This window comes from Coenobita brevimanus, chromosome 87 (genome assembly GCF_032717465.1).
Source record: "Coenobita brevimanus isolate Jiangsu-jjx chromosome 87, ASM3271746v2, whole genome shotgun sequence".
Lineage (NCBI taxonomy): Eukaryota > Metazoa > Arthropoda > Malacostraca > Decapoda > Coenobitidae > Coenobita > Coenobita brevimanus.
Genome location: NC_137040.1, coordinates 19,665,992 through 19,681,671, shown reverse-complemented (window position 1 = coordinate 19,681,671; position 15,680 = coordinate 19,665,992). Strand labels below are relative to the sequence as shown.

The following is a 15,680-nucleotide window of genomic DNA, read 5'->3' as shown; positions in this document are numbered from 1 at the left end:
GGGGTTACTTTTGATTTCTCATAATATGCAGTACAAAGCTACACAAGTATAAAACAATCACATAGTACAAATTCAGTGAGAATGAAGTTACAAGGTTGTATTGTAAGTAGCATGGGAGACTTTGTACATCCATCCATCAATCATCCAATCCTATGTCTCCCCATGAGGAGCGTAAGAACCCGGGGCTAGGCAAATTGGTCCTCGTATGTAAGATGAGAGTGACCAGCCTCACTCATCCCTGAGTGGCATTACGTGAGCAATAAACCCCAACCACCCTTTCGATATAAACCTGCACCGGCTAAATCCAATTGGAGCACCTTAATTACCCAATAATCCACCAGGTGCCATAACATATAAACTACCTCCCCTGCAAGTAAGAAGGAATGTTGCATCCCTTGCATTATTTTACAGATATTTTTCTGGCAAATGCTCAGACGAAGTTGCGTCCATGGTGCCACCTCTCCATGCCTTCCCTCGTGCTACACGGGCATCTGGTTGCACTCATGACTGGAATGTCACTCAGCCATGTTGGAGAACTTCTGCCTATCAGAATTCTTTCATTCCCCGAACTGCATCTCTCTGGAACTCGCGTCCCCAGAGTTGTTTCCCTCCAAATTTCAACCCACAGCTGTTCAAGTCTAATTGTTACAGATATTTTATGAACAGAGGACACCAGTAATCAGGTGTATGGATTATTTTTTTTTTTTTTACTCATTTGTTTTTCCTTCCTCTGTTCTGTTATTTAAAAAAAAAAAAATTGGTTATATGGTTACCACCCAGCGTAGTAAATGGTTTCCTGGTGTGCGGGAAACCATTTGGCTTTTCACTTAGTGTAGACTCATCCGTAGACAGAAAGAAGAGGAGAATGAAGGAAAGAGAGACAGAAAGAAGAGGAAAGAAGGAAGGACAGAGGAAAGAATGAAGGAAGGAAGAAAGGAAAGGGCAGGCGCCCGAGAGCGGCACTACATCGAATGAGTGGGTGGTGAGTGTCCCCACCTCCTCATTTCTTGTTAAATTAATCATCATTAAGACGTCGTCATTATCCCGATCTCTTTCCTCACCCAAACTGAGTGAAGAAAGGTCCAAAAGGTAAGAATGAAAAACATTATAGAGGTAGAACCTAGGTCAAGAGAATTCTAGGGTAGAACTATCTAACAGCATGCGTTTTGAAATGAGCCACACATTCACTCACCCATTTTTTGTTAAATCATCATTAAGTCTATCAGCATCATCCTGATCTCTTTCCTCACCCAAATGGAGTGAGGAAAGCTTCAAAAGGCACGAAAGAAAAACATTATAGAGGTAGAACTATTGAACAGCATGCTTTTTTAAATGAACCATACATTCACTTACCACTAAAACCCCCAGAATCCTGACTCCACCTCACGATGATAACCATCCACACATATGCAACTGCATTTTTTAATATTCTCCTTATTCAGTGAATTCCTTTGTGAATTGCAGAAATATTGACTTCTAAAGATGCAGTAATAATTAAAAGCTAAATAGCCAACTTGTTGATATTCCCTAATTTACTATACCAACTGTGTGGAAAAGGTTGTAATACTTTGGGACACATCGCCAACATATAATGATGATTTATTGTACCTGTATATGATTTCTCCTAAGTCAGTGTTTTCATCCATCATCCACTCGTTTATTGCCCCATTAAGAGCATAGGGGCCTGGAGCTAAGTCATTCAGACCAGATATCTAAGATGAGAGTGATCGTTTGCCCGCCCCTTACTGGCATTACATTCACAACAAACTCCAGTCACTGATTGTAATCATACCCTAGTTGGCCACATACAGTTAGCACCTTAACAAACTAGACTACCAAAGGTGAACCTCAAAAAAAAAAAAAAAAAAAAAAAAAAAAAAAAACCTGGCCTGATTTGATTAACAAATAAATGGTGACAGCCAATCCCATACCACTCCCTTTGAAGTGTAAGGGCGCGTCCACACGTGTGCTCAAACATGTGTTGGCAACAGCTGGCAACATGTTCGGGAACATATTTGCAGCAGTATTTGGACATATGTATGCAAAAATGTTTCAGTGCAGTTTCGAACACTGGCAGCAGAGGTGATGGGATAAGTGTGTCCGTACGAGGCAGCTGAAACTTCATCATGATGTTGCCAACATAATCTGGACGCTGCTGCTCCCAACATGTTTGCAGCGTGTTCGTTACTGTGTTGCTTACATGTTACCAACACTTGTTTGAGCACACGTGTGGACGCGCCCTAGGAGTCTGAGGCTAGGATACTATAGCCCAGTATATTTGAGGGTAGATGACCAGTCTACGTCCTTTTATGATATTATATGATTACAAAACCTGCTAGAAATGGTAACGGTCAATCTCATTTTACATTTGAGGGTAAATGACTAGCCTGCTTCTCTCAATAAAAAAACCACTAGAAATGGTAACACCCAGTTTCATATTACCCGCTTTGAGATGTAAGTGCCTGAGGCTAAGCTATCAACTTTCCTGTAACATTAACACAGCATTTAAATTATGAGGATGGCCTCGTTAAAAAAATGGGGGGGGAAATCGTATGGAAACAATAATAGTGATTTGCCTATAAGGGGTACAGCATTTAAGTAATGAGGGTGTTCTCGTTAAAAGAACGAAAAAAAAAAAATGTGTAGAAAATAATAACTAGTGTGATTTTCCTATGAAGGGTACAAGGATGGATGTGTTTGCAACATATTGCTGGTACTGAGATGTGCCCCATTTCTTGCGCCCGTATTTCTCCAGCATGGGGCCCCAGACGCCCTGGTGATTAAAAGCTAGTCTAATACTGGACACATCACTGAAGATGTAAAGGATATACCATCATTACTATTATCAGTATCATGGCTATAGTTCTTTTTACCATAACTTGGTCCATATTTTTGCCTTTTTGTAGCACTTACCTAGTTGGCAGAGTAAGATAATGCTATGGGTCTACTTCCTTCCATAGCACTTCTTCATGACCTGCATCATATTCTAATAGTAAAATATTGTTACAACTGAACATTCAAGATGGAAAAATGGCGATTTTAAGGAAAAGTTAGAATGAAAAGAGTATAATTATCATTATCATTTTCATCATCATACCCAACACAGCACTGGCACACAAACATCACCATCATCATACTTTAAAATCAAACAGCTAACCAGACAGGTAATCCCATCCAGTGAATGCTGATGAAGCACTTATGTAGAGACCAAACCACAGAAGGATCTCTCCAAAAGAGTTAGGATGGCGAGAAAGTGACCACAGTCCACTGTTGATGAATTTATCCTGAGGAGAAAGGTCATCTATGAGACAGAAACAGGATTCTGGGGGCCTGAATGGTAAAGAGGGAGAGAGAGAGACTAGCAGGGGAACCCGGCGTTCCCCCTCCCCCTCCTTTTTTATCTTCCTCCTCCTGTCCCTTCCCCCCATCTCTCTCTCTCTCTCTCTCTCTCTCTCTCTCTCTCTCTCTCGTTCCCCCTCCTTTTTTATCTGACTCTTACTACTCTGCCTCCCTCCCTCAAACCGTTGGTCTTTTTGGTCTTAAAACCTTCCTTGGGTCATAAGGATTCCAGATATGTAGGTTAAGGCCAGGTAAAATCAAATTGAGGGAGTTTCGTGAACAGACAGAAAGTGCCCTTTATATATATATATATATATATATATATATATATATATATATATATATATATATATATATATATATATATATGTGTGTGTGTGTGTGTGTGTATATATATATAATATTTATATTATATATATATATATATATATATATATATATATATATATATATATATATATATATATATATATATATATATATATATATATATATATATATATATATATGTATATATATATATATATATATACAGTACATATCATAATCATCATCATCATCAGCTGTTTGAGTATCCACTGCAGGACCGGCCTATCGCGACCGAAGTCGGGACGATATAGCCAATGTATCTCTACCCAGTGGCTTAGGCTGTCTGGTAGAGACTGTATGTAGGGTGAGAAGTGCTTGTAAGTGTAATTGTCGTGTTGGAGTGGCTTTGGATGTGTGTGTAATCTGTGAACCAAGTGTAATCGGCCCGCGCAAGCCGACTGGGTGCAAGCATACTTCTCAGTAAGGGACACTGGTTCAACCACAGCACCCCTTGTGTCCGCCAATGAAGTACGTGACCGGGTGAACACTCCCAAAGTTTATTACCCTGGCGGGGCGTGAACCCTCGACCACCCGTGTACGAAACCCACACTTTACCACTGTACCACAGAGGCTTCATATATATATATATATATATATATATATATATATATATAGAGAGAGAGAGAGAGAGAGAGAGAGAGAGAGAGAGAGAGAGAGAGAGAGATAGATAAATAGATAGGTAGAGAGATAGATAGATATAGATATGGATATATAAATATACATATATATGTATATTAATATATATATATATATATATATAATGAACAATACAGAGCTCTCAAGAAAAATCTCTTAATACTGTTTCATCAGTGTGTGAATGGACAAGGAGCCTTCCAAGATATAAGGTAACATGTGGTGGGATGAGGAAGCAGAGGCCGCAGCAAAGGAGAAAAGAATGCTTTTTCTGGGAAAAGAAAAGGGGTGGTAGCAGAAAGGAATAGGCTACTTGCCTGCCTAGCATAGGGCTAGAAAGATGGTATTCAAGGCATAATTTGAGTCTTTGGGAATTTTACTGGATAACCTAAATAGCGCTGAAAGGAAGATTTTTTTTTTTTTTCTTGAAGAAAGAAAGAAGCAAAGGCCAGGAGCCTGCAAGATTGGTCTCTCCAAGAAAAAACAAAAACAAGAAAATAGAGAGCTAACTAAATTCAAGGTCCATTCATTTCAAGATGCCTGGACACATTGCGTTTGAAAGTTTGGAGATCATAGACAATAAGAAATACAGACAAAGGAAGACAGTTCCAGAGTTGACCTGTTGCATACATGAAGGACTGGGAGTAACGGTTAACTCTTGCATTAGAGAATTGGACAGGAAAGGGATGAGAGTTTGTTGCTAAAGGAGATAAAGATGCAACAGTGCAGCAAAGAGAAAGAGGTTGAAGGGAGCCAGTAAGTGGAGGAGGGCTAATGAAATGAAAAACATTTGACTCCACCTTGTTGAGAAAAGTAGTATATGGGGGAGCCTCCCCACATGAGAGCTGTACTCAATGGAGGGGCTAATAAAACCTGTATATAAAGGTGGTGGCTCAGTCGGTAGTAGTAGTAGTAGTTGTTCCCTAGGCAGTCTGGCCGAACAGCTACAAGTCCCTTAGGAAGGCCATGGCCGAGACCGGGCTTTCCCACAGAGCTCTCAAAGAGTGTATGTTGTGTTGTTGGCGTAGGTGATTGTGTGCAATGCAGTCTTCCATAATGTGCTTAATAGTATGGGGTGCTGTGTTGCATCCTGGACAGGCATCAGCGACGGAGTTATCCGGTCTCTTCTGGTAGCTTAAGAGGGCTGGATGGTGCCCACATCTCAGCCTGGCCAGGTGGACCCTGTCCTCACGAGGATAGGATTCAGAAGGGTGGATGTCAGGAGGCCATGCATGCAGCTGTGTGTTGTCTTTAAGTGACTGAATGGAGTGGCGAGTGATCTGAGTGTGGATATGCTTCTGGAAGCTGGTCTGAGGTGGGCGAGGGGGGAGAGATGACAGTATTTGTGTATGGTATCGTGTGCTGGGTGTTGTTTTGATGTTCTATGGTGTGGGTGGATGTGCTGCCATGTACTGTAGTGGATGTTGTGGGTTTGTGGAGGCTGCAGCAAGAAACTGGGTACCTCTCATGTCTAGGTGATCCATGACTTTGAGGACTTTGGTTTCTTGATGTAGGTGGTCTGTGGGTGTAGTAGCTGTGCAACCTATGATTATTTTTAGGGCCTTGTTCTGTATGGTCTGTAGAGTGTTGTAGTGTGTTTTGGTGAAGTTAGAAGCCCAGGCAGGGCTTGCATAATTCATCACTGAACGTATGTATTGTTTGTATACTGTGGTTGTGGTTTCTTTGTTGTGTCCGAATGTTGTATGGGCAAGTGACCTCAAGGCATTGAATCTTGGTGTTATTTTATTTTTAATGTTTGTGATGTGTTGTTTAAATGACACTGATGTATTGTATGTTACACCAAGGATTTTGTGTGTGTGTGTGTGTGTCTGTGGTAGGGGAGTGTTGTTTATGGTAAGGTGTGGGATGTGACTGTGTTCTGCTGTCCAGTTTGTGAGAAAAGTCACTGTAGATTTGGCTGGGGCTATTTTGAGCCTGTTTGTGGTGAACCATTCGTGTAGTGTGTTGAGGTAAGGTTGAATGATGTGTGCAGCTGTGTTTGCGTTTTGGTGCATACATGTAAGTGTTATATCATATGCATAGGAAGCTATGTGTATCTGTGGTGTGTGGGGTGTGGGTACGTCGTGCATGTATAGGTTAAAGAGTGTAGGGGACAAAACAGATCCTTGGGGGACGCCGTTTGTGATGTTTCTGATTTTAGAAGACTGACCGGTAAATGTTACGTGTGCACATCTACCTGCTAAATAGTTTGCCAGCCATCTTTTTCTGTTATTGTGCATGTTTGTGTTGAGTATTTTGTTTGTGAGGTTGTGGCGGGGGATGACATCAAAAGCTTTGCTAATGTCTAGTGTGATTAGGATTGTTCTGTGTAGTGGTCTAGCTGAATTCATGCCATCGAAAACTCTCTGTGTAAGGTCTGTAAAAAGGGTGTTTGTGGAGTGTAGTGGCCTAAACCCATGTTGTGACTGGGCTAGGGGAATGTTAGGTGTGACTAGTTGTAGTATCAGTCGTTCAGTGACTTTAGAGGGGGTGCAGAGGAATGTGATGGGGCGATGTGAGGAGGGTAATGTGGGGTCTTTGCTGAGTTTAGGGATAGTGATGATATTGCCATGCTTCCAGATGTTGGGTATTATGTTGTGAGTAGCTGTAGTTTGATATGTTGGTGAGTGTTTGTATGCCTTGTGGTCCTAGGTGTTTAAGATGAATGTAACTTATGTTGTCTAGTCCACAGACAGATGAGTGCTTGAGGTTGTTAATGATGTGCTTCGTCTGGTTGTAAGTGAAAGGTGCTTAGTCTGGGGCTGTGGGGAACTGTCTCTTACATCGGATGATACGTCGGTCTTCGGGATGGGGGTTTAGATGGCTGACTTGTGAAAAGTGATTGATGAGTTTGCTTGTTGTTTGTTTGAGGGTATGGTGTCTGTTGTTGTGATGGCAGCGTGTGATTGTGTGGTGTTGCTGTTGGAAAGTGTGATGCTGTTTAGTGTTTTGTGGAGTTTGCTGATGTTTGTTTTGTGGTCAAGTGTTTGGAGGTAATTTTTCCAGTTTAGTGTTTGATGTGCTGATATTTTATTGTTTATTTGAGTGTTGAGTTCTTGTATTTGTTGTACGGTGTCTTGTGTATGGGGTGTTGGGGAGTGTCGCAGTGTGTCCTGTTGTCTGATGAGGCCTTGAATTTCTGGTGTGAAGTTGGGGTTGTGTCTCTTTCTGTTGCCTCTAGGGATGTGTCTTTTGTCTGCGTTTTGTATAATTGTATTGAAAGTGTGCACAGCAGTGTTGATGTTTGTGATGGGTGTACTGTTTAGTGTTTCGAGATGTTGTTCTGCTTCAGTTACAAAGGCCTCCCAGTTGGCTCTCTTATAATTAGTGTATGTGTGTTTGTGGCCAGCTGGGGTGATTCTGGTTTTGGTAGTGATGATGATTGGGAGGTGATTAGAACCTAGGGTTTTGACCACTCTCCATGATGTAGTGGGGGCGAGGTTTGGGGAGAAGGTGATGTCTGGAGTTGATGGGAGGAAGAGAGCTTGGTGTGGGATATGGGTATGTTGGTCTAGACTGTTTAGTATGAAAAGGTGATCTGTCTGGGATTGTAGTACCAGCCCTCTCTGTGTCAGGGTTGTTAACATGCCAGGCCGACGACTTGGCGTTAAAATCACCCCCAGGATGATGTTGGGTATGTTAGTGATGTAGTGTATCTGTGGAGAGTAATTGTGTGGTACTGTGGGGGACGACTGGGGGGGAATGTATGTGTTAGCGATTGTTATGTGTGATTTGTTGCCAGTGTGTATTTTAATTGATTGTATTTCTGTTGTGGTGTCATGTGGGGGGAGAAGTGACTTTGTGTGTGCACTGGTATCTGCAAAGTTGATGAATTTGTTTACCAGGGTGATGAGTCCACCTCCATCGCCGTCGGCCCGGTCTTATCAAATGGTGGTGAAGTTATGAAATGTCGGTGTTTACTGTGCTCTGTGTAGCATTGTTTCTTGTAAGATGGCAATGTGTATGTTTTGTTGTTTGATGAATTGTGTGAGTTTATGTTTTTTGGTGTTTATGCCATCTATGTTTAAGTGAAGGATGTTTATGTTATGTGTGCGATGTGTGTTGGCTGCTGCAGTTCGGGGGGGAGGTGGTTGTAACGAGTCGGCTAGTGACATTGGCTTTTGTGGGAAACCGCGAACTCTAGTGGAATCCCAGTGTTTATCGTTCAGTTTAACTGCTGCGTATTCAGCCGGTCGGGAGTGTTTTTTTCAGGCAATTTCCAATGTGTCATAAATGATTGTCTTTGTGCAAGACATTAGCACTTCCGCTGAGCAATTTATTTTGGGCATTTTTCGCTCATTTTAGCCGTTAGTAATACGGCCACAGTACTTGCCTCTTTCCCATGAGTTAGTCAGTCAAGCTTCGAGTGCCACGGAAGTAGGTTGTGTGTGGCAGTGTCCTTCCTCAACGACACCTAGTTCCCACCGCCGCCGTAGTCCCACATAGCTGTGATTGGCGAGAGACAGCGAGTGCAGTGTTCTTCCTCAGTAACGACACCCAGTCATCTGCTTAGTCCACTCTTTGACCAGTATTTCCTTTTCGTATTTTCCTAGGTTTAGGAGTTTAGCTTCTGAGTGAGTGAGTGAGTGCGATCTCTTTATTTTGAATTCATTTTGAAATGTAACGTTAAATTTATTTCTTTGTAATCAATAAATTTAACAGTTCTTTTTTCTCGAGCTTAATGTAATGTAAACTCGTCTTTCATTTCTCCATACTAAGCTTATTTCCCTTATAGCTCCTACCTTGCATAAACGCTTTGCTATTCATAACTGGTACTTAGCCCGGTCTTGTTGTATTAAGCTAAAATCCGTTGTGCCTTCTAGGAGTTAACGCATCAGCAAGAACCTGATATCTTTAATAGTATTAGTTATTTATTGTCAGGGGTGAAGTCACTTTCTCCAGAGGCTAACAGTACTAATAAACAGCATTTGTGAGGAATTAGTCTCTGCCGTGTACTGTTGAGAAAGTTGATAAATTCTCATTCTGAGAGAATCAGCGAAGCAAGCCACCATAAAGTAATCATTGCTTGATTTTCATAAGACAATTCATTGTCTTCTTCTCAGTATTACAGAGAATTATCATTTAATATTGTATTTGTTTTAAAAACCCCGTGACAGTGGTGTGGGAAGGAGTAGGAGGAGATTGTGATGGAGGTAAGGGTTGAGGTGGATTAGGATGGGTTGGAATGGGAGGAGTTGGGGGACTGGATGGTGTGGGAAGGGTCGGTGGGTTTGGCTGTGGAGGTGTGAAGGAAGTAGGAGTAGGATTGGAAGGGGGGTTGATGGGTGGCGGGAAGGAGCAGATCCAGGTGTTCGTGTAATGTTTTCTGGATGCAAGTGTTGTGCAGGTGTAAAGGTCTAGTTCTTGCAGGAATTGCGCTGAACTGAACCCTTTGTCTGTTGGCTCGACGTGATAGGTTTTGAGCATGTTGGACATATGTATTTGTTGGTGGGTCCTGGATTGCTCTCAATGTCCCTGGCTAGAAGAAGTCGTCGAGAAATGACATCCGGGGAGTCATTTCTTGGTGTAGAAAAAACGGTGTTGTTGTGTGTGTTGTGTTGGGAGATGCGGTACTTGCCCAGGCAACCGAAGCCACTCCCAGGTACTCGAGCCCCGTGAGGAGCCAGGGGGGGTTGTGGTGGTTTGGCCCCCATGCTGTCCTCTTCCTCTCTTCGACAGCCTCTGGGGGGTAGACCCACGACGAAGACGCCAACGCTCCAGGTCGGTAGTGAGGTGGCCTGCAGTCTTCGTGGACCCTGGTTCAAATCCCCAGTGGGGCAGGGAACAGTTTATGGATTTGAAGTTCATAAAAAGCAGACCTTACTGATCTACCGGAAGACCTGCTGATGTCGTAAAAACACCTCCGCTAATACCAATACACCAGTCCTGTATGAGACAGCCCTTGCATGTATTCAATATGGACGGTGGCTGTCAGCGCCGAAATGGTGACACACACGCACACACACACACACACGTGGGTTACCGGCACTCCGTACCAAATCATCACGGCCAGTGACATTACCTAAATTTGTATCTTTGTATGAGTCAAGCTCAGTACCAGGTTAGACTAAATGATTGTTCATTATTAAAAGGAAAAAATAATAAGTTTAAACAAGACTTGTTCAAACAGGAAATAGAACCAAGACGAAAGAATATGCTGAGTCATCTCCGAGGTTTGTTTAGACTACAACACGGAGATTGTAAGTACATGCTTTGCACTTTAAGTATTGCAAAATGGATACATACTTTAGTAAAGCAAATTTGGAAAAGAAAAGGGATAAAGGTAAAAAGCAAAATGATGATTTCTACCAAGAACTGGTTGTAGTAGAGACTCACAATAGACTGGTCGAACGTGTAAACAAACTAGAAATGGCTTTCAAAAATGAAATTGATGAAATAAAGAAGCAGATGCACTTCCAAAAGGAAGAAATAGAAAAACTAGGAAGGGAGGCCAATAAGAAAGACACAACCATCAGTGAACTAACAGTGGAATTGAGTACACTTAGGAAGAAAATGAGTGAAATGGCAAGTACAGTAGTCAATCACGAGAGTGTTATGGAAGAGTTCAAAAATGACACAGAGACAATTAGGCAAGTTAGCAGTCTTATTGACCAGAGCAGTGATATTGAGGAGAAGATAACACAAGTGAATGAAGCTGTGCAAAGCTACAAAAATGATGTAGAAACCACATATGCTGAAATGGTGAAAGTAAAGAAAGACTTAGAAACAAGGGTGGAGGAAAAAAGCATCAAAAAGGAGGTGAAAAGAATAATCCAAAACAATCCAAAGTTAGTCAGAGATTCAGTAGAGATAAACAAATCAATAGTAATCACTGGTATAGAAGAGGAAAAAATTAAAACAAGATCACAAGAGACAAAAAGGAGATGACAAATGTAATGAACTTACTGAAAGAAGTATCAGAGGAAATCTGTAGTAAAGACATAGAGGAACACAAAAGGTTAGGGAAATACGAGAAAAGCAAGACAAGACCTCTAAAGGTGACTTTCCAGAGTGTAAACACTGTGGAAGAGATACTAAAAAATGCAAAGAATCTTATGGAAAAAGAGGAGTTCAAAAATGTATGGATAAAAAGATGCCTAACACAAGAGGAACTGGAATTACTGAAAGAGAAAAGGGAGGAAGCAAAAACAAAAAATGAGGGAAGATCAGAAGAGAAGAAGAAGAAATTTTTTTACAAAGTAATAGGATTCCAGGTACGAAAGTGGTACACAAACAGGATGGAAGAAAAAGGAGGAAGGTAATAGAACCATGTCATGACAAGTATATAAACAAGATGATAAAGTTGATGTACTCAAATGTGGATGGAATGGTATCTAAATTATTAGAGATGAATGATTATGTCAGAGAAAATGAACCACAAATAATATGCCTAACTGAAACAAAATTAACACCAAGGATATCCAATGACATACTAAACTTAGAGGAATACAATATATGGAGAAGAGACAGAAATTTAAAAAAAGGAGGAGGAATTATAATATTAACTAAGAAAAATCTAAAAGTCAAAGAAATAAAACTAGACATACCATCACAAGTAGAACTGATTGCAGTAGAGATCGACACATCTGAAGGTAAAGTAATTGTAGCCAATTTGTACATGCCACCCAGATCAAACACATGGGAAAGAGACGAATATGAGGACCTGGCAGAGAGTACAATTCAGAGTATAAGATCATTGCTACATAAAATGGAAGAGAAATCGGAAAGAATTATACTAACTGGGGACTTCAATACAAATATAAATTGGAATACTCTAGATATAAATAGCCAAGAAAGCTGTTGGGACCAAAAGCTCCTGGATCTCGTACAAGAGTTTTTCTTAACGCAACATGTGAGGGAAACCACCAGAAAAAGAGGACTTGATGTACCTTCAGTGCTAGATCTAATATTTACTAGGCAAGAAAATGATATTGACAGTTTAATATATCACCCTCCACTCGGCAAAAGCGATCATGCAGTACTAAATTATAACTTCAGGATAGCATATGACATAGTAAACAGCAATGACAGTTACAAAAAGAGCCTAAACTATAAAAAGGGAAATTATCAAGACCTAAAAAAGTATTTCTTAGGAGTTGATTGGGAAAATGAGCTTAAAGGACAAGATTTAAATGCTGTATATAAAAAATTTTGTGAATTTTATGAAATAGGAGTCCAGAAGTACATCCCACAGCACAAAGAAGCAGATAAGAAAATACAGAAATGGTTCAATACAGAATGAAAAAAATCAAAAGAAAGAAGAGATTTGTTGTGGAATAGATACAGAAGACACAATAGTGAAAGGGCGTATAATAATTACAAACGGGCAAGAAACGACTATACAAGAATAAGGAGGGAAGCCCAAAAACAGTTTGAGGAGGATATGATAAATAAAAGTAGTGATCAACCAAAGCTGTTTTACAGCTATATCAGAAGCAAAACCAAAGTAAAAGATATAATACAATCCATTACGGACGAGGGACTCACTTATACACAAGAGAAAGATATTTGTGAAGCACTAAATAAGAATTTCCAATTAGTTTTTACAGAAAAAAAAAATTTTGAGAGGGACTATGTGGAACACGCATGTCCACACATACTACCAGATATACAAATAGCAGAAAAAGTAATACAGGAGGAGTTAAGTAGATTAGACAGAGGAAAAGCAAGTGGTCCTGATGAAATTTCATGTTGGGTATTACGAGAATGTGCAAAGGAGTTAAGTAAACCATTATTTATAATTTTCAAGAAATCCTTGAGTCTAGGTAAACTACCTGATATTTGGAAGAAAGCAAATATTTCCCCTTATTCAAGAAAGGAAATAGACAAAATCCACTCAACTACCGACCAGTATCACTGACCAGTGTTGTAAGCAAGGTATTAGAAAAACTTATAAGAAAAGCTTGGGTAAATCATCTAGAAGAACGCAGTATGATAACAGAAAGACAGTTTGGTTTCAGAAAAGGAAAATTATGTGTTACTAATCTGTTGAGCTACTATGACAGAGTAACAAACACAGTACAGGAAAGGGAAGGATGGGTGGACAGTATCTATTTAGATTTCAAGAAAGCTTTTGACACAGTACCACACCAAAGACTTTTATGGAGACTGTACCATCAAGGAGGAATTCGAGGCAAACTGTTTTGTTGGATGCAAGACTTTCTCATAAAAAGAGAAATGAGGACAGTATTAAGAGGAAACTACTCATCATGGAAAGAAGTGACTAGTGGAGTACCACAGGATTGAGTGCTGGCACCAATCATGTTTTTAGTGTATATAAATGATATAAACAGTAACACTGGAAATGAGAGCTATCTGAATATGTTTGCAGATGATGCAAAAATACAAAGGAGAATTACTAACACAGACTCTTGCAAAGAGTTACAAGAAGAATTAAATAAACTTCATGAATGGAGTAGCACATGGCAAATGGAATTCAGTGTGGACAAGTGTCATGTAATCAAGTTTGGTAAAAGTGGAAAAAGACCTGATTGGGATTATAAGTTAGGAAATAAAACCCTATACACATCAGAAAGAGAGAAAGATCTAGGTGTGATTATCAGTAACAGACTATCTCCGGCTGACCACATCAGCTAGAAGGTACGGAACATGTATACACTGCTTGCAAATATGAGAATAGCATTCACATACATAAATGAAGACATGCTAAGAAGGATAATAACATCATTCATTAGACCAACCCTGCAATATGCATCAGTAGTCTGGAGTCCTCATCTCAAAAAGCATATAGACAAGATTGAAAAAGTTCAAAGGGCCGCTACAAGATGGATACCAAGCTTAAGGGACCTAAGCTACAAAGAAAGACTAAATAAACTGAATCTACCAACTTTACAGGAGAGAAGGAAAAGAGGTGACATGATGATGCTATATAAGTGCATATCAGGAAAGGAGAAAATAGACATAAATGATTACTTAACATATGGAGAAGCATCAGCAAGAGGACACTGCAAAAAACTGCATAAGAAGAGAGGTGATAAAGACGTAAGGAAATTCAGTTTCCCAAACAGAGCAATTGATCAATGGAATGCACTACCGAATGAAATAGTGTGTGCCAAAACAATTCACAAATTTAAGGATATGTACGATAAATATGGTTTAAGACACGGGACAGTACGAGCTTGACTCATTCCTGTAAAGATACAATTAGGTAAGGTAGGTAAGAACATGGAGATGTAGGAGGACTATACTGGACCTTGGAGATAGGCCCTGAAGCCTTTGCACAGAGTCAGACACATAGAACAACTGTCCAGAGGAGAAGAGGGCACTGGGTCGGCTTAGCACACCTAATCTCTTGGAAGCATATTTTGTAAGAGAGGTAATATGATCTTTCCAAGATAAATCCCAGGAGTATGAAACACCAAGTATGTTTAAAGATGATGCAGTACCCAGTTGGATGTTGTTAAAAATTAGAGGATGCTCCTGTGTAAGATGTGTGAAAGATGTAAGAACTGAGTTTCTGATGCATTAAAAAACAACAAAATTACTCTTACCCCAATGAGAGATATGAGCCAAGTCAGTTATTAGGTGCACCGTATCCTCATCTCTTGTTTGTTGATGTAACTGCTGAGATAGACACTGCGGGAAGCAAATGGAAATATGAAAGGTGCAGTCATCTGGATATGAGTGGACTGGATTAGATGTACATCTTAAAAGGTCGTTGATGAATCGAAGGATGAGTTGGTGATAGGACAGAACCTTGAGGAATACTACTGTTGATAGTCCTAGGAGAACAGTGGTCATCTACAACAGCAGTTATAGAACGACCAGAAAGGAAGCTAGAGATAAAGGACAAGATAGAAGGATAGAAACCATAAGAGTGCAGTTTGGAAATTAAAGACTTATGCCAGACTCTATCGAAAGCTTTTGAGATGTCAAGTGCAATAGCAAAGCTTTCGCCGAAGTCCCAAAAGGAGAATGACCAGGAGTGTGAAAGGTAGGCATGAAGATCGCCAGTGGAGCGTTCCTGGCGAAGCCTAAACTGATGATCTGAAAGAAGGTTGTGATAGGAAAGGTGCTTTATTTATTTATTTATTTTTTTAATGAATAGACTCTGACTTTTGAAATCCATCCATCCATCATCCAATCCTGTGTTGCCCTTTGAGCGTTGGAACCCGGGGCTAGGCAAGTTGGTCCGAACATTTAAGATGAGTGACCAGCCTCACTCATCCCTGAGTGGCATTACGTTAGCAATAAACCCCAACCATCCCTTGGATATAAACCTTCGCCGTATCAGTCCGATTGGAGCACCGTAATTACCCACTAAACCACCAGGTACCAGAATTTAGTTATATGGTTACCACTCAGCGTAGTAAATGGTT

The 15,680-nt window shown here is 40.4% G+C and overlaps 1 pseudogene; it reads right to left on the bottom strand.

Annotated features, from left to right (window-relative positions):
- Positions 1-2,656: 2,656 nt before the first annotated feature.
- Positions 2,657-15,680, bottom strand: part of LOC145411022 (uncharacterized) — a 45,527-nt pseudogene continuing 32,503 nt past the window's right edge.